This window comes from Lathamus discolor, chromosome 2 (assembly GCF_037157495.1).
Source record: "Lathamus discolor isolate bLatDis1 chromosome 2, bLatDis1.hap1, whole genome shotgun sequence".
NCBI classification, from domain to species: Eukaryota; Metazoa; Chordata; class Aves; order Psittaciformes; family Psittacidae; genus Lathamus; species Lathamus discolor.
The window spans coordinates 126,606,639-126,624,355 of record NC_088885.1 but is presented as its reverse complement, the minus strand read 5'-3'; positions in this window follow the sequence as shown (position 1 = coordinate 126,624,355).

The window sequence follows — 17,717 nt, the reverse complement described above, 5'->3', positions numbered from 1 at the left end:
TGCCCAGAGTTTCAGTGTGGGAAGATGTAAAAGGCTGGGGGGGATGTTTAGGGTGTGGATGCTCGGTATTCTTTGTTGGCTGCAGACAAGTTTTGGTTTCAAGTGCCTCTTCGCATAATAGGAGTAATGTGCTATTTACATTAGCCTCTCAAGGTTCCTCCAAAGGTCAGTGGATCTCTCCTCTCTTGTGTTGTTTCCACTTAATCTATTCAGAAGGACATACCCTCTTTGCATCCTTCTTGATTTCTGCCCTTTTGCGGGGATTTTAAACTCTAAAATGAAAGTCAGATCCACAAAGCTACTGGGAGCACCAGTTCATCTTCAGAGAACTTCTATTTAGCTCATCTACATCAGATTATATGCTTATCTGACTACTCAGTATTTCATAAAACTCTTAGGACATCCACTCCTTTTCCTCTATTATCCGCTTTGCTCTGCATTTCTTTAGCACATTTAATTTTCAACACAGGGTGTTTGGAAATGTTCATACTATGAAAAGTTGTTAGTATGTTTTTATAAACAGCTTTTCTTTTACAAATGAATGAATCTCAGCTTCTGAGAATATGTTTCAAAGTTGCCATTAGCTGTCTTCATTACTTTGCATTCAAAATTGTTTTGCTCCTGTGGCTGGATTGAGACTGGACGGGAGGGAGTAGGTGGGGACGTTCCCATATGTACTCAAAGGGAATTCAAGGGTGTGTCTTACATTTGTTTCAAAAAAAAAAAAAAAACAACACCCCAAATTGACCAAAAATAAGCATTATCTATATCAATCCTATTTTTCACATTTTCCATGTGAAAGAAGAAATCCTGCGTATGCCTAAAGATAAAAGTAAAAATCTGTTACTGGCCAGCAGTTTAAGAGTACAGAACTGACTTGTACGGCTGTATTAACAAGTTTGCATACATCAGTTACAGCATACCAGAAATTACTGCATGTAAAATGTTGGAAAGACCAGATTCATAGATATTTTAGGAGTCTTGCTCATCTGTCACAACCTTATGCTTGGCTCCAAAATTTCTACCCTTCCAGGATTGCTTCAGACTTGCATGAAGCTGAAGTTTTCATAAAGCCTTAGTGAAGTATATCCAACAGGTTCTGAGCACAAAGTGTTGACAGGAAATGTGAGAAATTCCTTGAGATTCTCTGATAGGTTTCTTTGTAGATTTTTTTCTTCAATATGTCATATTTCTAATGTAAAGTCTCAGTTTATTGTGGCTAGATGTAGAGGTGGAAAGCTTTTCTTTTTGATTTCTGCTTTCATGGAAATGATTGACAGGATAGCATTTTGTATTCATGTTCGGAAGACTTGTAGGAGATTTAGTGCCACATGAGACTGGAGATATATATAAGATGGATGGATAGAAAAGCATGAGAAAGGAGGGGAGCAGGTCACCAATATTCTGAATATCAGAAATTGTGATGATTTAGATTTGGTGATAGCTACTGATGAAAAGTATCTATGTATGGATAGATGGTCAGTTTGCTCTTTGAGCAGACTTTTTGACTTCTGTTTGATAGCATCCCCTCCAGTGCCTTAGGAAGGCTTTAGTTAGCAACATATACCCAGTCCAAGTTCTACAGATTTTGACTGATTCTATCAGAGCATCCCTCCTATGCTGCAAGCAGGAAAAAATCTCAGTGTTTTTATTTCTTTCTATTTTAAGTAGACTTTTTCTGCAGTGTAACTGAACTTTTGTTGTTCGTTATGCCAACTAGGATGTCTCATGGAGAACTGAGGTCATGGAAATCATTGGGGGAAGGACTTCACAGCAGCAGGAAGGAGTCCAGAAATGGCAGTAAAACTGTGGTTTTTCATTTGGTTATTGAGGCCTATTAAATTTATGTTTAAGTGAGCAAACTTCTGAGATATGAATCGGTACCCTGAAAATAAAAATTTGGGGTCCTTCCTGTATTTTGATCTTTAGCAATTGGAAGTATAAATTCAGGTGCTGTTGCTTGTTGTTTTATGTAAAAGCCAGGCTTGGATGACAGTTCATGTGATTTGTGGAAATGCTAAAATATATACTTATTTGGGAAGTAATTTTCAGGTTTAATCTGTATATTGTGCATAGGTCTTGCAACGTTTATCCCAATGTCATCATAAAATAGATTCACTCCTGCTTTAAGTGATAGCAGTACAACAAAGTTTTGTTTACAGAAGTAGATTTCAAAAGGAATACCAGAGAAACCAAATAATGGGCAAATGCACAATATCTTAGGTACAAATTAAATTTTAATAATGAGTTTGAGGATGCATTTAATGGGAAAAATATTACATGTATTTCTTCTCCCTCCTTCTAGTTCCTGTGCATTGAGAGTCAGTAACGCATGCAAAAAGCAGAGCTTTATGAAAGCATTAACTGGTATACTCAGTGCCAGATACTGACTTTTTACTAGAAGACGTTGACATGTTAAAAGCATGTTTTCTACATTTCACTAGTTAGAAAAAAACTGGATTTTCAAGCTCAAGTTACAATATTTCCATACTATACTGTGATGATTTTAGTGTTTTAGAATACATGGAGACACTATTCAGCCACATGGCAATGTTAAATTTTGCATAGCGTGGCTATTGCATGAAAACTCTTGACTGCCAAAGTTCGGAATTTCAGCTAGTTGATGGGAATTTTCATGAAGAGAAACCATGAAAGAGGGAATTCTACTTGCTAGATGTACTTTTGATTCCCACCAAAATACCTCCATGTTATTTTCCCATTTGAGTCTTTTTTCTTCTCTTATGACTTATTGGAACTTCTCTTACAGTCTGGGAAAGCATTGTGAGAGGGAGTAGAAATCACAGATTATAATTTAAATCTATGGTATGGTCTCTATTGCAGTGTTGGATATAGCTGTCTGCTGAGGTTTTGGTATAATAATACTAGTTCCTGGGGGACAGCAGAAATACAGATTTTGTAACTTAATAGGAAAAATAAATAGAAGGTCCCACTCTTAAACAAACAAAATTCTTGCCCCTAACCTCTTAAAGTTTGGACACCATTCAATGTAATTCAGAATTAAAGTTTTACTCCTACAAGCCATAGTGGAAATGCAACGTGAAAAAGGTAGAAATAAGAGTCTTATATATTTGTCCTGTATTTTATATGAAGCAGGGAAGGTTTTTGTTTTATAATGCCTCATGTATATTTAGTTTCATTTAGCAGAGGTCTCCTTAGAGAAGCAGAGACATGGATGGAGAACTTCATTAGTTCTTGAAGGACAGAAAAGATTATTGAATAATCAGCAGAGATCTTACTTCCCAGCTGTTTGAATTAAATAAGCTGTAATAAAATGTACACAAATCCTCCCAGAGATTTAAGTAGATAACTGTGCCTGAGGAAGTTGAATTATAGAAGAGAATATCTTAATTTCAGTCCACTGTTCCTGAAGCTCATTTCATAGGCACTGAGAGTATTTCGCTCTCATAGAAATCAGGCTATTGAATTCTGGGCACCCAAGTCAGAAAATACAGCTCCTTGTATTTTCCCAAGACTTGTAGGAAGAAGTTCTCTTATAAATGTAAAAAAACCCACTTTGCAATAATTTTTCTTAGGATCCTTATGGTAAGCCCCACTAGAATAAAAATTCCATCCAATTATTCCTTTTGTTAAAACCAAAGCATTAATCAGTCAGGCTATTAAACTGTGAGAAGCTAAATGTGATAGTGGAGAAGGGAAGAGGCACTACATCTCTGTAATGACTCATGAAGGATTCATTCATGTTAGTGTAAAATTAAACACCTACTTTTCATACAAGGTCGAGGAACTGTTTGTGTTTACAGTGCTGAAGGAGGTGCTAAACCAAATAATAGAACAGCAGCAGAAAGCCAAATGACATTGTATTTGTTCAGCTTAAAATGGTTTGGTTAAAAAAATGAGTAGCAATACTGGAAAGCATTGAGACATATTTTTGTTTGAGGTAACCGGTGTGTGTGGAGGTGTAAATCCCTTGGAGAACATATATGAGACACAATGAGGCTTCCGTGTTCTTCATGTGGGTCACTGAGACAGTGAAAAAAAGCAGACAGATATGGTTTATTTGGGTTGTCAAAAAACCTTTTGATTCTCACAAGAAGTAATTCAGGAAAGATGTTACTGCACAATTTCTGTGTGGATTGAAAAATAGCTGGTATAATAAAGAGCGTATTGAAATAAGGGGTTGATATTCATCATGCAAAAACTTCAGCAGCTATACTACAAGTATTTTTATAAATACACCTAAAAATAGGATGAGTCAAGCAATGGCAGTTTAAGACAAGATAATTTAGGTGAAGAAGACTGAAAAAGACTGAAGAACTCCTGTGGGACCTGATATAGCTGGCAAATATGTTGCAGTCTATTTGGAAAGACTGTGTGAGCTACTGTAGCCAAATCTCCTAGAAAGATTCAAGCATCCTTTTGTGTAGCTCATTGCCACTTCCGCTCAGACCATGACACAAATCAAAAATTAAAGTGGTTTCATTCGTACTAGAAAATCTTTTCTTTGTGCAAGTAGTAAGCCTGTGCTATCCATAGAAGAAAAATTACTTTTTAAGTTCAGAAAGATTTTAAAGAATATTAATACAGATAACAAGAGCAATGTTTTTTGTTTCTTTTTTAATGCTACATAATCCTTACGCTTCAGAAGGCAAAACCATGGGCAACTGTATCCCTTTGTTGTTGTTCTAGAAGAGCGATCGACATCTCTCTGATGAAAATGTCTGGTACCCTCAGATGGGTGAGACCCTCTGGAAGGGACAAACCACAAGGCTGCGGCAGTACAGCAGTCATTGTGTTCAGAGTTCACCAATAAAGAGAAAAGTTTCTAAGTAAGAAAATGCTTGTGCGTGTACAGGTCATTAGAGAGCAGTTCAGACTGCAAACCCACTCCATTTAGCTTTTGATTCTTTCACATTTACTGTCTGCAAGATGCCACTTTTGTCTTATCTGAAAAGATGCAACCTTCACTATTCGTATTAATTCATGACTGATCACCTGCAAATGAGCTAACTACTTAGACTTGTATGGTTTTAGTATCCAAGCCTAGCTAAGTGCTTCTGGAGACTTAAAGCTCAAAACTCAGCCCACTCAAAAAGCTTGTTAATAGGTCCCACATGACACAGCTATCAATTTTTTAGTATCAGATATACATGCTGTATCCATTATAACTTTCACTTAGGGGCAGGCTTGCCCTAACTGTATGGGAGCTTGTAAGGCTTTGCTCTTATTTTTTGGTCTGAAAGAAGAAAAGAAATTAATAACATTAGGAGAGAGTGAAACGGTGTAGTGCAAAACACAATCCTCACTATGTGTCTGGCAGAGGGAGGCCCGATGCATTGCAAAGGGTTGCAAGATTCTCTCTCTGTTTTTAACATTTCCCAGGTTGTTTAAATGTGCATTGTAAGCAATGATAAAATGACAAGTTATCATTGATCTGTCCTTTCCTCCATCTCAGAGGGATTCATTAAATAATGCATGCACCCATGTGAATTACCCTTCTTCACTATACTATCCCCAGACCATTAGCCAAATATAGCAACAGCAGCATCTTTCAACCCTTAGAAACCCTTTGGCTTTCATTTAATTAAATTATCCCATTATGAAAACTCTTATAATGAGATTAAATTTAATTATTTATTAGACACTTATTTGCACTAGGGAACCTATCAATTATGCATGGTTGTGCTAAACATTTTTCAATCCATCACCTTTTCTTTTCATGGAAGGTGCAATTTATTAAGTGCAAGTGAAGTACTGTAACAGAAGAGCTCTAGCAGAAATGTGCATGCCATCCTAGTTCAATTAATTGCAAATGTAATAGGAAAACAGAAATAGGGAAATTTATTCTCTCACCTTCTGAAATGCAGCACACTGACAGAATTGCACATTTTGCAGTTATTTGGTGCGCCTCCTTTTTATATCCTACCTGGTAAAGCTCACGGCCAGCCACTTTAATTCATAGGTTTTGGGTGTATTTTGTGTGCTAATGGTTCCTAATTGCACAAAATTCAGATGCAATGCCTAATTAGAACAATTCAAAGAAATATTTGTAGCATATTGTGGCTTTTACATATGTACATACAAGAATTTAATATAACTTATAGACTAGACTAATATTCTCTTAATGTAAATTAGTGGATTGTGAAGATTAATTTTAGGTAAATTGTTAATTCATATAACCATAAAATGCCAGTCATACATCTTCTTGATAAGAATTTTGTTTTGAAGGCGAAAACATATAAACTACCAATAACTGTTTCCAGCAGAATGACATTTTCTGATGAATCTTAAGAAGAAGATATAAACGTCAATACAGCTCTGAGCTATTCTTTTATAAGTCCTTGTCAATATGTAATTAATTATTCAACTGGAGATCTGTGTGGCTCAGGGCAGCATTTCAAAGATCTTTCTTTTATAAATTGCAAAGTCATCATAAGATCGCTTTTACTTTTTTCCTTTCCTTTTTTTCAAATTTAGCAATACTATGTGAAGAAAAGCTCATAGACACCTGCAAGGTGGCATATGCAGTGCAGAAAGAAAGTGAGGAGCAGTAGGCTTTTTAGAAGCAGTAGGCTTTAGCAGATGCTTTTAATACATTACAAAAATTCTCCCTTGCTTTAAATGTGATCATGTTTCATGTTCAGATGTGAATGGGGGTCAAACAGGAAGATTTATGTCCCTTTATTCCTCACTTATGCATGTAAGAGGATGTTTGCTTCATTAACTTTGAAATTCACTGGCCAAATAGACTGCATATTTTAGAGGATTTGAGTAAATGTGCCCCGAAGTTCACACAAATTACTATAGATTATTTCAATCCTCAACTTGAAGGAATGAGACATGATGCATCGGTTAATACAAAGAAAGGGGTACTGCTTGTTCTTGGCAAATCAGTCATATATTGTACTTATGGCTTTATCGATGTCACTGGATGTTTTATTTGGTGCTTTCTTTTTGAAAGTCGGACTGTTAATTTAATCTCAGTGTACCCTAGTGGGCTTGGTAGGACGGTTTTATTCCTGTAAGGGAGATTATGTGCCCTGGGACAGCTCTCCAGACAATATTCAGAATTGAAGTTCACCTTTTGGTATGCTGCTTCTGCCAGCCAAGAATCTAGCTCTCATTTTTCAAAATACCCACCGATCTTCCACTTGGGTAGATATACTCATATGTGATCATAGAATCATAGAATCATAGAATAGTTAGGCTTGGAAAGGACCTCAAGATCATCTAGTTCCCCCATACTTTGTACATGGTCACACACAAGTATGTTTCTTCTGTTGAAAGTCCCATGATCAGATATGAAGCGAGTAGTGGTATTCTAACTCGTAATTTTGGTCTCTGACACTTCCTCTGCAGAATCAAACCTCTGAGTGAAGCTAAAGAATAGTATCTAGACGAAAACCTTTGCAACATTACACTGCAATGAGATTACGTTCGACATCTTCTCATCCCAAACCCAGCAATTTAATATATTTTTCAGTAAGCTACGGCAAAAACTTCATTTTAATTTTGGCAAAGACGTGATGATTGCTGTATTTTTCATTCTGGAACCTCAGTGCTGCAGTTAACTGTGGAACAGTCCATCTTAGTTTGGTAAGTTGGCAAGGGTTATTCTAATTTTTCCCATTGTACAACCAGTTGGCAGCTTTGACTTCTACTTTGAAATCTCCTTTAAGGATCATATAGGCTATATACTACAATATGTTAGCAAATAATTTTAAATGCATACATGAGACATGAAAATGAGATAAAAATAAAAATGAACGTGAAAAAGCATGCTTGAGACATGACATCTGTCAGCCACCTGCTTGCATGATAGCTATCCATTCAGGCCAGATACACTGGTAGGTGTACAAAATTTTTACACCTACATTATATGAAGGTTTCAGTGTTTGCAAATTGGCTGTGGTAGCAAGTCTCCATATACTCCTCTCTTCTTTTTGCTTGTAATAATATCTTTTTTTCAAAGTGGTACAAGAAAGGTGAGCCTTCTAAGAGCTTCAGATGCTGAAACATTAAAGAAACTCTATCGCCAGCTTATATCATAGGGCAGATTTTTGATACAGCTTTTCAATACTTTGGATAGAAATTTTGTTAGTTTCACCTGGGCAAATACATGATCTATTAGGAAAACCAGAACGGCAGTGGTGATTTCATCACTGGTGTCAAAACTTGTAGGCAGGCTTTTCATTTACAGCTTGCTAACAGCTTGTTAACTTTCATTAACATCCTTTTGCTTTCTAATTTAATAAACCCAGCAATTAATAGGATACTGCATAGGTATCCGTATGTTAAAAAGCTACTAATTTCAGCTGTGTACCTTTTGAGCTTTATTTTTAATACCGATGATGAAGACGTGTGATGTGATCCAGTCTAACTTGTAATAATCTTTGGTCTCACATCTTTATTAATAAAGAACAGCATGAACTTTGTATGGTTCTGAATTAATAGGATTTAAGAATTTTTTCAAAGAAAAATATTGAGTTTAGTAGTAATATTATAGAGAGGCATGGGGTTTCCACCTTTTTGTATGTTTATTGCTTTCCCCTTCCAAAACTGCTTAACTAGAATCAGGTTTCTATGGAAGAACAAAAATAGGAGTGAAAATAATGTTGTATCAGGGAAACCATGTTAAAAAGAAAAAACTTGTTAAAAACGGAGGGAAGTGTGGGTTTTCAGAAAATTGCAGGATGCAGTAAAATTTTTAGGACGCTTAAAATGCAAAGGTTTTTTTTATTCTTACAGTTTTTAAAATATTTTCAGACAAGTGAGACTTCGTTTAGTTTTGGTGAAAAGGCCTCTGAGTTAAGATTGGCTTCTTTCAGGAAAAGATTCCTTATCAACAGAACATTGATGATTTTCTAAAAACAGATAACCAAGGCCGGAAATCATCAAGCTATCAGGTCATTAAGCCAGAGAGAAAGACTTGCTTCCCCTATCCCTAATGCAAAGCTTTTTTTTCCCATCATGTGAGGCCCTCAGGTTGCCAACACGCTTCTCTTTTCCCTCAAAACAAGCTTACATCCTAAGGCTTTCCAGCGCACTGTTGTAACAAACCCCTTTCAAGACCTACTTGATGTAAAATCAGGTTCACCATGAGCTCATACATGGTGTCTATTCTTGTGGCTTTTACTTCTAGTGGTCTCATCCCTCACTACATTCCTATGCTGCCTTTGATTTTATTTTCTGGTATTCATCAAAGCAGACCAAACAAATGTGTGGAAAAGGAAGATCCTTTTCACTGATATCACTCTTACTCATGACCTGCTGCTGCATGGTGAAGAAGACAAAGTCAAGCTGGCCTGTGTATGAAGTGGGGCAGTCCAGCTGTGTGCAGTGTCAGGTCTAAGACGCAAAAAAGTTCAGGTGATCCATAATATGGAAGAAGTGACTTCTTGATCACAGCTGTAGCTGGGCTTTGATAGCAGGCAATGTACAACCAATCTGGGGAAGGATTTTGTGTCTGTAGTATTGTTTTCTTTCCTTCAGCAGCTCTATAGGGTGAACTTGATTTCTTGAGGTACAGCTTTGCTTGTATAGATAGGGACTGAAAGGATTTCCTGTGACAACTGACAGACCTCACCCTCTGGGGAACTGTCTTTCTATGTAAAATGAAGTTGCTTTGTCAGCAAAATTAAAAATTCATTAAAATAACTGAACAGAACTGTAAATGGAGTTTGGGCAGTTTCTTGTTGTAACCTGGTTTCCTAAAGAAAAAAACCTTTTGCAACCACATTCTTTGTACATGTCTGTCTAGCTGTATGTCTCCTAATAATAACTTTTCAATTTGCTGGGAAATCTCAATCCAGTCTGACAGAGAGTTAGCAGCCTCAAAAATATCACACTCCTTCAAGTTTTATGAAAACAGCCAAGTGAACTGTGGGGAATGTGTGTAGATGTCCTTGGCTGATGAAAGGCTACAGGCAAATTTATCTTTCAATAGGCAAATCTGTAAGGTAGGACTGCCAGGTACTGATGATGGCAAGGTTGGAGGGCTGTGGGTCTTCAGTACATGCTAGCTGCCTTTTGGCCCTAGGGGGCCCGTTGGTGGGCACAGCTCATTGTGTGTCCCTCTCCCCAGGCTGGGGTTTTGGTAAGAGGTGCATGCTTGGTCTGTGCCAGCCTAAGCCATACATTCACCCTCAGTGCTCCCAAGCCCAGAGACTGTATATTTAAGCAACTTGCACCCCAAAAGCCAGACCCTTTAATCTTAAAAGCTACAGCAATCTCATCAGCAAACCTCCCCTTCCTCCATATCTCCTGATTCCTTTCACTGAAGCCACATCATGATCTTTTCATGTTTTCCAGCATGGAGCCTTCCAACCCATTGTATCTGCTTCACCACTAGATTTCAGACTGTTTTAAGGTGCTGCTTTGAGCCAGTTGTGCTCCTACTGGCTACCCATGTTCACTGCCCCCACTTCCATGGCTGCTGAATCTTTTGAGGTTATCTGTGTAGGGAAAAAAAGACTTCCCTTCCCCCACTCTTGGCTTCCAGGAGATGTAAAAAAAGCTGGTTAGCAGCAGCAACTGTGAAAAGTGAAGCCTATGAGCTATAAAACAGAGGGAATCTCTGGCAAGACAGTGTAAGTAGCTCTAAGCCTCTAATTCTTTCTACTCACAGCCTTGCTTGAAAATACCCTGGCCGACCTTCTTGGGACATTGTGGGGAAAGTTCAAATCTAGTCAAAAATCTTTCATTTATAACTTGCTGTCATTAGCTTCTGGGGAGGAATGTCAAAGTGCAGTTTCTGGGACTGTTTGATGGGTTACCAGGTTGATTATGTCTTATTCTGGTTTTAGTGGTTCTTTTGATCCTATGTTTTTTGGTAATTGTGCTTTTAATTATGTCAGAGGTTCCCAGGATATTAATTTTCTGTGTATCTAAATAGGCATTTCAGCAAAGGAATTAATGGAAGTATCTTTAGAGATGAGGATTGGGAGCAGCAAGAGGAGTTCAGTAACTCTGATTAGGCTGGAGACTTTTTCTTTTGGGTATAAAATGCCACCGGAGCATCCTGAAGTATCTATGTGAAAAGACTCCATGTCCCTTGTGTATTTATAGATTGTAGAGTGGGAGATGCAGACAGTGCATACTTGGAATTAGTTATGTCAGATGGTGGAAAGCAGGAGGGAAATTTTCAAATTAGAGTGTGAGAATGTAACCATGTGACTCTTATTAAAATTAATAGCAACTGCATAGCATGGTCTCTATGTACCACTTTGAAAATTTCCCTGGGTGTTTCTCTATGAATATTTATGCAATCAGAAATAATATGCAGACAATGAAGCAAAAGCCAGTATAAATACAAAGTGATCACGTAATTTACGTGGTTTTAATTATTGACATAAACTCTACATTTGTCCGGTAATAAAAAATGCATAGGAATGAAGAAAGTAGTTAAACAGCAAAGAAAACAGTTTCAGCAGTTATTTAGAAAGGAAATACTTCTCTGATTTAGTTTCTAAAGAAGTCACTAAACCTGTTTTCACTTTTAACAAAGATACTTAAAGTCTATAGTCCAGAATATGTTTAGGTGCTTTTAAAAAAAAAGACAGACGATTGCATCACTCAGGAGGAGAGGTTTATGTCAATCAGATCACCAGGTATCAACTGACCTTCTAGTACTGTACCAAGAGTCTTAATTTGATCTCACCATAGGGTTAAACTACTTCTTTTTATTCTGAAGATTGTACCTGCACTGAAGGATATGGGAAAACTGTAGGAGGGAAAAGGAAAGGGGTACGCATTTGCTTAAGAACCCACCTATGTACAGTGCCTTCTGATCAGTTATTAATGGCTTACTAAAAGACACAGTGCTTATCTTTAATTAACTCATGAAGAATGTAAATTTTACCATCCACTGATCTCTTAGTTAACAGTGTAAATCCAAAGCAAGGTTCATGGTTCCTGATCACCAGTTCAGGCAAGGAATGAAAGATGAAGCAGTTAGGTCTGAAAAAAATTACTGTATGGTGCCTGCACCCCATCCAAAACTCAAGACCCTCAGAACCAATTTCAGTTGTTAATGTTATTGTACTGTTGTTGCTTTTCCAAGACAGATACAACAGATAAAAGAATAGCAATACCTGAAAGATAAGAATAATTCTGAATCAATAGAACCTTTAAAAGACCCGTCAGGAAAAGTAGATATTCTGCAGCTTGCTCTGTGCTTCACTGTCTGCCAAGTGGTTTCTACATTTTGAAGTCTTGTCAAGCCAAGCAGCAATCTTCTGCCAAATAGTTCCATCACCAATTAGTCTGTCATAGGCTTTGTCAGTTTATCTTAACTTCTCTGCCCTATGGACTGAATACTGGATAGCAAAGAAAGATTAAGAAAAAAGAAATGTTATCTGTCCGTATAACACTGCCTTAATCCAAGCATCCTTCTCCCCTGAAGTTGTGAAGCAGTGAAATTCCGACTCAGGACCCCAGTCTGAAAAAGGAAACAGTCACAGCTCTGGTAGGACTGAGCTGCTTCCAGTGAGACATAGTGTAGGAAGAGTTAAAGGGTAGAAATATATAATAAAATTATCTGTATCAGACGGAGTGATCCCTTATGTGTCACAAAAGAAATATAAGCACCCTCTCTATCCTATGGAACATCTAAGAGATAGATTCCCCCAGGAAATACATGTGGTTCTTCCAGAAGAGGAGAGTTGAATTGGCTTATGTAAAGAAAGACAAATTGTGTAAACCAAAGGGTAAATTAAGAGAGGGCTGGAAAATCATTCTAAGTGAATGTGGGCATCCTCAGCTGTTGACAGCAGCTCAAGAACAGCTGGATAGCAGAACCTGCTATGAAAAAATGCCAGCCAGCTTGTGTTGCCACAGGACTGTCCCTGCTGCCAATCTGATTCAGAATATCTGTGATTCCTACTTCAGCGGTTCAGATCAAGAGAGCTGATAGAGTGAACACAGAGATAGAGTAAATACATCCACTTGCTTCTCTCATCTTCAAAGTCAAGAAAAGGGAAATAAGCTTGTGACACACAGTAAGGCAGTCACCCTTGTGTGAGAGAATGGACTCCTCAGAAAGTATTTATAACGTGGGTAGGGGTGAGACTGGCACGTTGGGCAACACATTGGCTTCTCTGACAAACATTTTCTGAAAAGTAATTTCCAGAGCTAACAACGAATTATGTAAATGGAGAAATAATCAGGTAAGGTGGTCAAGACTGAAGAAATGAAGCACTCTCTCAGGGTGCAGTTACGAAAAGATGATTGGGTTGCATTTAGGAGATTTCAGCTAATGAAGTCAGAGTTGTGATTGCAGGCAGGTGAGGAAGCCGAAAGATTTGTAAATGGTAAATCAGTATTTATGTTTTCTAGACTTGCAGGAAGCTGGAGTTTCATTTGTTTCAGCTCAAATATTTAATAAAAAAAAAAAAAAAGGAAATTTTGAAAATGCTATTTTTAGGAATAGCTTTTTTTTTTTTCTGGGGGACAGGGTTCCCTAAAAAAATAGCTTTATTTTCACCATCAAGCCAAGCTGTTCTGCTGTGCTGCAAGAGATGAGGTGTCTGGTCCTGACAAATTGCATTTGCATGAGGGTGTGGGTGTTGTGATGTCTTCTGAATCTTGGCAGGCTTTAGGCAGCAGAGAATGGTAACCTTGGTGCAGTGCTCAGCTCTTCAAGTGGAGAAATGTCACTCAGTAGGACAATTTAAGCACCAGTTCTTATCTGACATCATTAATCACTTCGTTTGTCTTATATGATGTCCAGCACAGTATTTGGTAGTGTTGTAAGTTAGGTTGCAAGCTAAGGCCAGTTCATGGATGTGGAAGGAGTCTGGGGATATTGATGGGCTTTTAATAGTAAACTAGAAAAAAATGTTCCTTTCACTTTGTTGATCCAGGTCATAATTACCCAGGATATTTACTTATTAATACCTTGTCATAAATTTTATTTTTCATTTTGACTGTTAATTAACAGTCATTAATAAGATGCTAACCTTTACTTGGTATTCCAGCTGTAAATTCCAGGAGTAAATTTTGGGGGATTTTCAAACCATGGAGCTAATCCAAGATTCATTCAAGTGAACAAAATTTACTGGATTTACTTCTTATTTCAGTAGAATTCACCGTACGGAGATGTTAGTTTTGACATCATTGCATTCGATGTTAGGCAAGGCTTATTAGTTCTTCTAGGGTGGGATGAAAGAAACACATTTTCATATGCTAAGGAGATATTAAATGAGTTAGTCATTCTCTGGAGCAAATGACACCTATGTTCTTGTGGCATGTTGATATGTGGAAATCTCATAAAGTCTGGATGTCAATATTTTTATTATTTATTAGGTTATCACATTTCTACTGATGTCTGCACATGTACTTCCATGTCTGTTGACTGTTAAATGACAGCACTGCTTTCTGATTGCCAATAGTTCTCATTACCATTAGTTCTCAGCTATTTGAAGGAAGATTTATCGGTATTATCCACGGTTCTTTCCAGCAAGAGAAAAGCCATATCTTTGTTTAAACAGTGCTAACATCAGAAATTTGGCAGTATCTTTGAGGTCTGCTGTGCACTTTTAGTAAAACAAAGATACTCATGTCTTGCAAAGTTACAAAGAAACTTATGAGAGTGTGAAGGTTTATCAAATCACTGTCTCAAACCAATCTCTTAAATCACTGTGATTTATTTTCTTTTTTAATTCATAGTCATGAATTTCTAAATCAAATGTAAACAGCACTCTTCAAATCTCTTATTCAGGGTCTCTGAAGTCCACTTTTCTCACTAAATTAATAGGAAACATTTTTACTGCGTATTAACTTTCAGCTATTTTTCATTGCCATTTACTTCAAGTCATTTTATGGTACGCACTCAAATTTTGAGATTCTGGTTTCATAGCAGACTTCAGTGCATTCAGACATGAAGAGATAACTGGATCTGGATCCTGCAACCTGGGCTGCGAGGACTGGGTAGACTCCAACATTGTACACAGCCCTTTTCAGGTCAGAAGGACTATTAATGTGTACCACAGTCCTCCTTTAGACCAGACTGCAGGACGGTGGCCTGGGCTGAAGCAGACCCCAGCACTGCCTGACAGGAACCTCATAACATAGGACCTACTGAAATGTATTTCCTCCTGTACATTCATCATATGGCAAAAAGAATTTTAGGCTGCACCATATTAGTTTGATGTAAAAAATAGTTGACCTACCAGTTGTTACTTTATGATGCATACTGCATAACTATTTACTATTATTTACTTACTGACCAGAAAAACAAGAGCCAAATTTATCAACTAATAGAAAAAGATTTGTCTAAAGCTCCTGCTGTGCTTGGTATACCACATATGTCTGAGGCCAATTCCATAAAAACAAACAACATGAAGTTAATCCTATATAATTCAAGCTTTAGAGATGCATACATAATATTTTATAGTATTTTAGAGCTGAAAATATTAGTAATATTTTCTTATCTAAAAAAAAAAAAGACTTTGAACTAAAAATAATGGGGATTTTATAAGAGGGTAGACAGAAGGAAAGGGAAGAGAAATGCACTATAGGGTTATTATTGTGGCAGCTTTCTGGGGTCTTACAAAGGAATGAAAGCTTTATAGTGCCCCAGCTGTACCCAACTGAGGGGCAGCCACTCTCCATGCCTTGGGATTCCCCCTTCTCAGCTGTAGGCACCATGCAGTTCCTAAGACTCTTTCTGAATCCAAACCCCTTTCTATAAATGAATTAAGGTTCAGCAGGGGAAGCCTTTATTCTGGATGCTTGTTTTCCTTTGCAATGAGGAGTGGAGAAGCAATTAATCAGTAACTGTAGGAGCTGGGGATGCTTTCCTGCATGGCTACAGCTTGTTGCAGCTTGGTGGAGCAGGCAGCAGCACCACTGGTGTCCTCAGCCAGGGCCATGGAGCCCTTGTTTCTGTCTCAGACACCATAAGGCATCACCTGAAACACTCAGTCTCCAGCAGTATGATTTTGACTTTATTTCGATAAGTAGTCATCTGTGATGGAGTACATTGGTGGAGAATGTTTCAAACTAAATCTACCAAGTTTTCCTAGGTGCCTCTATTTGTAGGTGCCTCTAATTGCTGCTTTCCAGAAGACCTATTAAAAATCAGCCTAGACACACAAAGGTACCCTGCTTTGAATATAAGGAAAGTGGCACCAGATGCACCCAAGATAAATAAGCATTTCTTTACACATTCCTTATACTGATAGCTGCCAAATCACAATTTTTTAAAAAATCAAATCATGAGCATTAAAAACTGTTGATGAATCTCTGCTCACCCACCTCTGTTTCAAGTTCTTCATACTGTTGTCTTCTGTTGTCTGCATTTCTCTGTCCTCTTCTCCTTATGTTCCTGCATTCTCCCAGTATCACGGTGTGAAAAGCGTTCTGCCTCTGCTCCCTGTGCAGTACCTGTGCGGTGTCTTTCAGCACACAATTTGGCAACCAGTGCAAGGTGTGTCTTCATTTGTCTGTGTCTAGTTCAGCAGCATTATTTAATGGAGGTTGTTGTGTCTAGGGATTCCTGTATTAAAGCAAGGCATCTTTAAAGACACATTTTCAGAACTTCATCAGGTGAATCACTTGGGTAGATATGAAGGCTCCAGTCTTTTGTGCATGCAAATGTGGTACAAGACAGAAGGGTGAAGTATACGGTTTGGGGTTTTGGATACTGAAATAAAACTTTTGCTTGTTCCTAATTCTTGTGAGACCCTCTTGAAATTCTTATTTTAACCTATTTCCCCCTAAATTAATGACAGGTTTGACTGCCCTCTGTGATTTTTTTTCACCTTGAACCTAGATTTTAAAGGAATCTCTCATTTTATGTTTGTGGGTTGAAAAGGTTTGTGTGATTATGAATAATTGCTTTAGGAATTAAATATTTCTTTGGGAAGGTAGATTGTTAAGCAGGAAATATATGTAGAAAATCTGTATAACGCACTTAATTAAAAAAAAGTCTGTATTAGTAGCCTGGAAGTATCCAAGCAGTAAAAGGAGTTTAAGCTTTGTTTACATTTTGGCTGCAAGAGGTGCCTCTCTTTAAGTATTTAGATAAATAAACCAAAGCTGCTGCTTTCATTAGCATGTGACACAGAGCCCAGTTCCCTTACCTTGGAGAACATTAAACTAAAATTCAGTGGCAGAAAGCAATTTGATCTCTTGCAAATACGAGTCCTGATAAACCTTACAGTATAGAAAAAAAAAGCCAACCAACCTTCAAATTTTGTACCTATTGACATTGCCTAATAAAAACATCTAGAGTGCTGGTGCTTCTGGGTGTGTTTCCAATAGCAATGTGATTGCAAGGCTCTGTGGATAAAGTTACCAATCCTTTGAATTCTGACCTTCAGTCTAAAACAGCTTTAGAGGTTACTCTTTTTCCGATTTGTGAGATTGCAGAGAAAAAGTTAATGCTGCTGGAAGGAAGCGGGGGAGGGAGCTGGGCTTGGAGATGAGAACTGGGACTTTGAAGCCATCTGAGAAGTCTTCCTCTGGCCTTGATTTGTAACAACAAATATCGGCAGTCTGACTCTCTGAGTAATTATGCGAAGTTTCAAAATCGAGCATGCAGCAATTGAAATTTCTGTGAATACAATTGCTATTGAGTCTTAATTGATTTTAAGGCAAATTATATTGTTGGGTTCAGCAAAGTTTGGATTTCTGGGGAAGCTATAGCCATCAAAACCTGGGAGCTACCTTGAGCCCATCATCTGTGTCTATGCGGAGGGGAAACCTCAAAATCGAGCTCCCTCTAGACACATTGA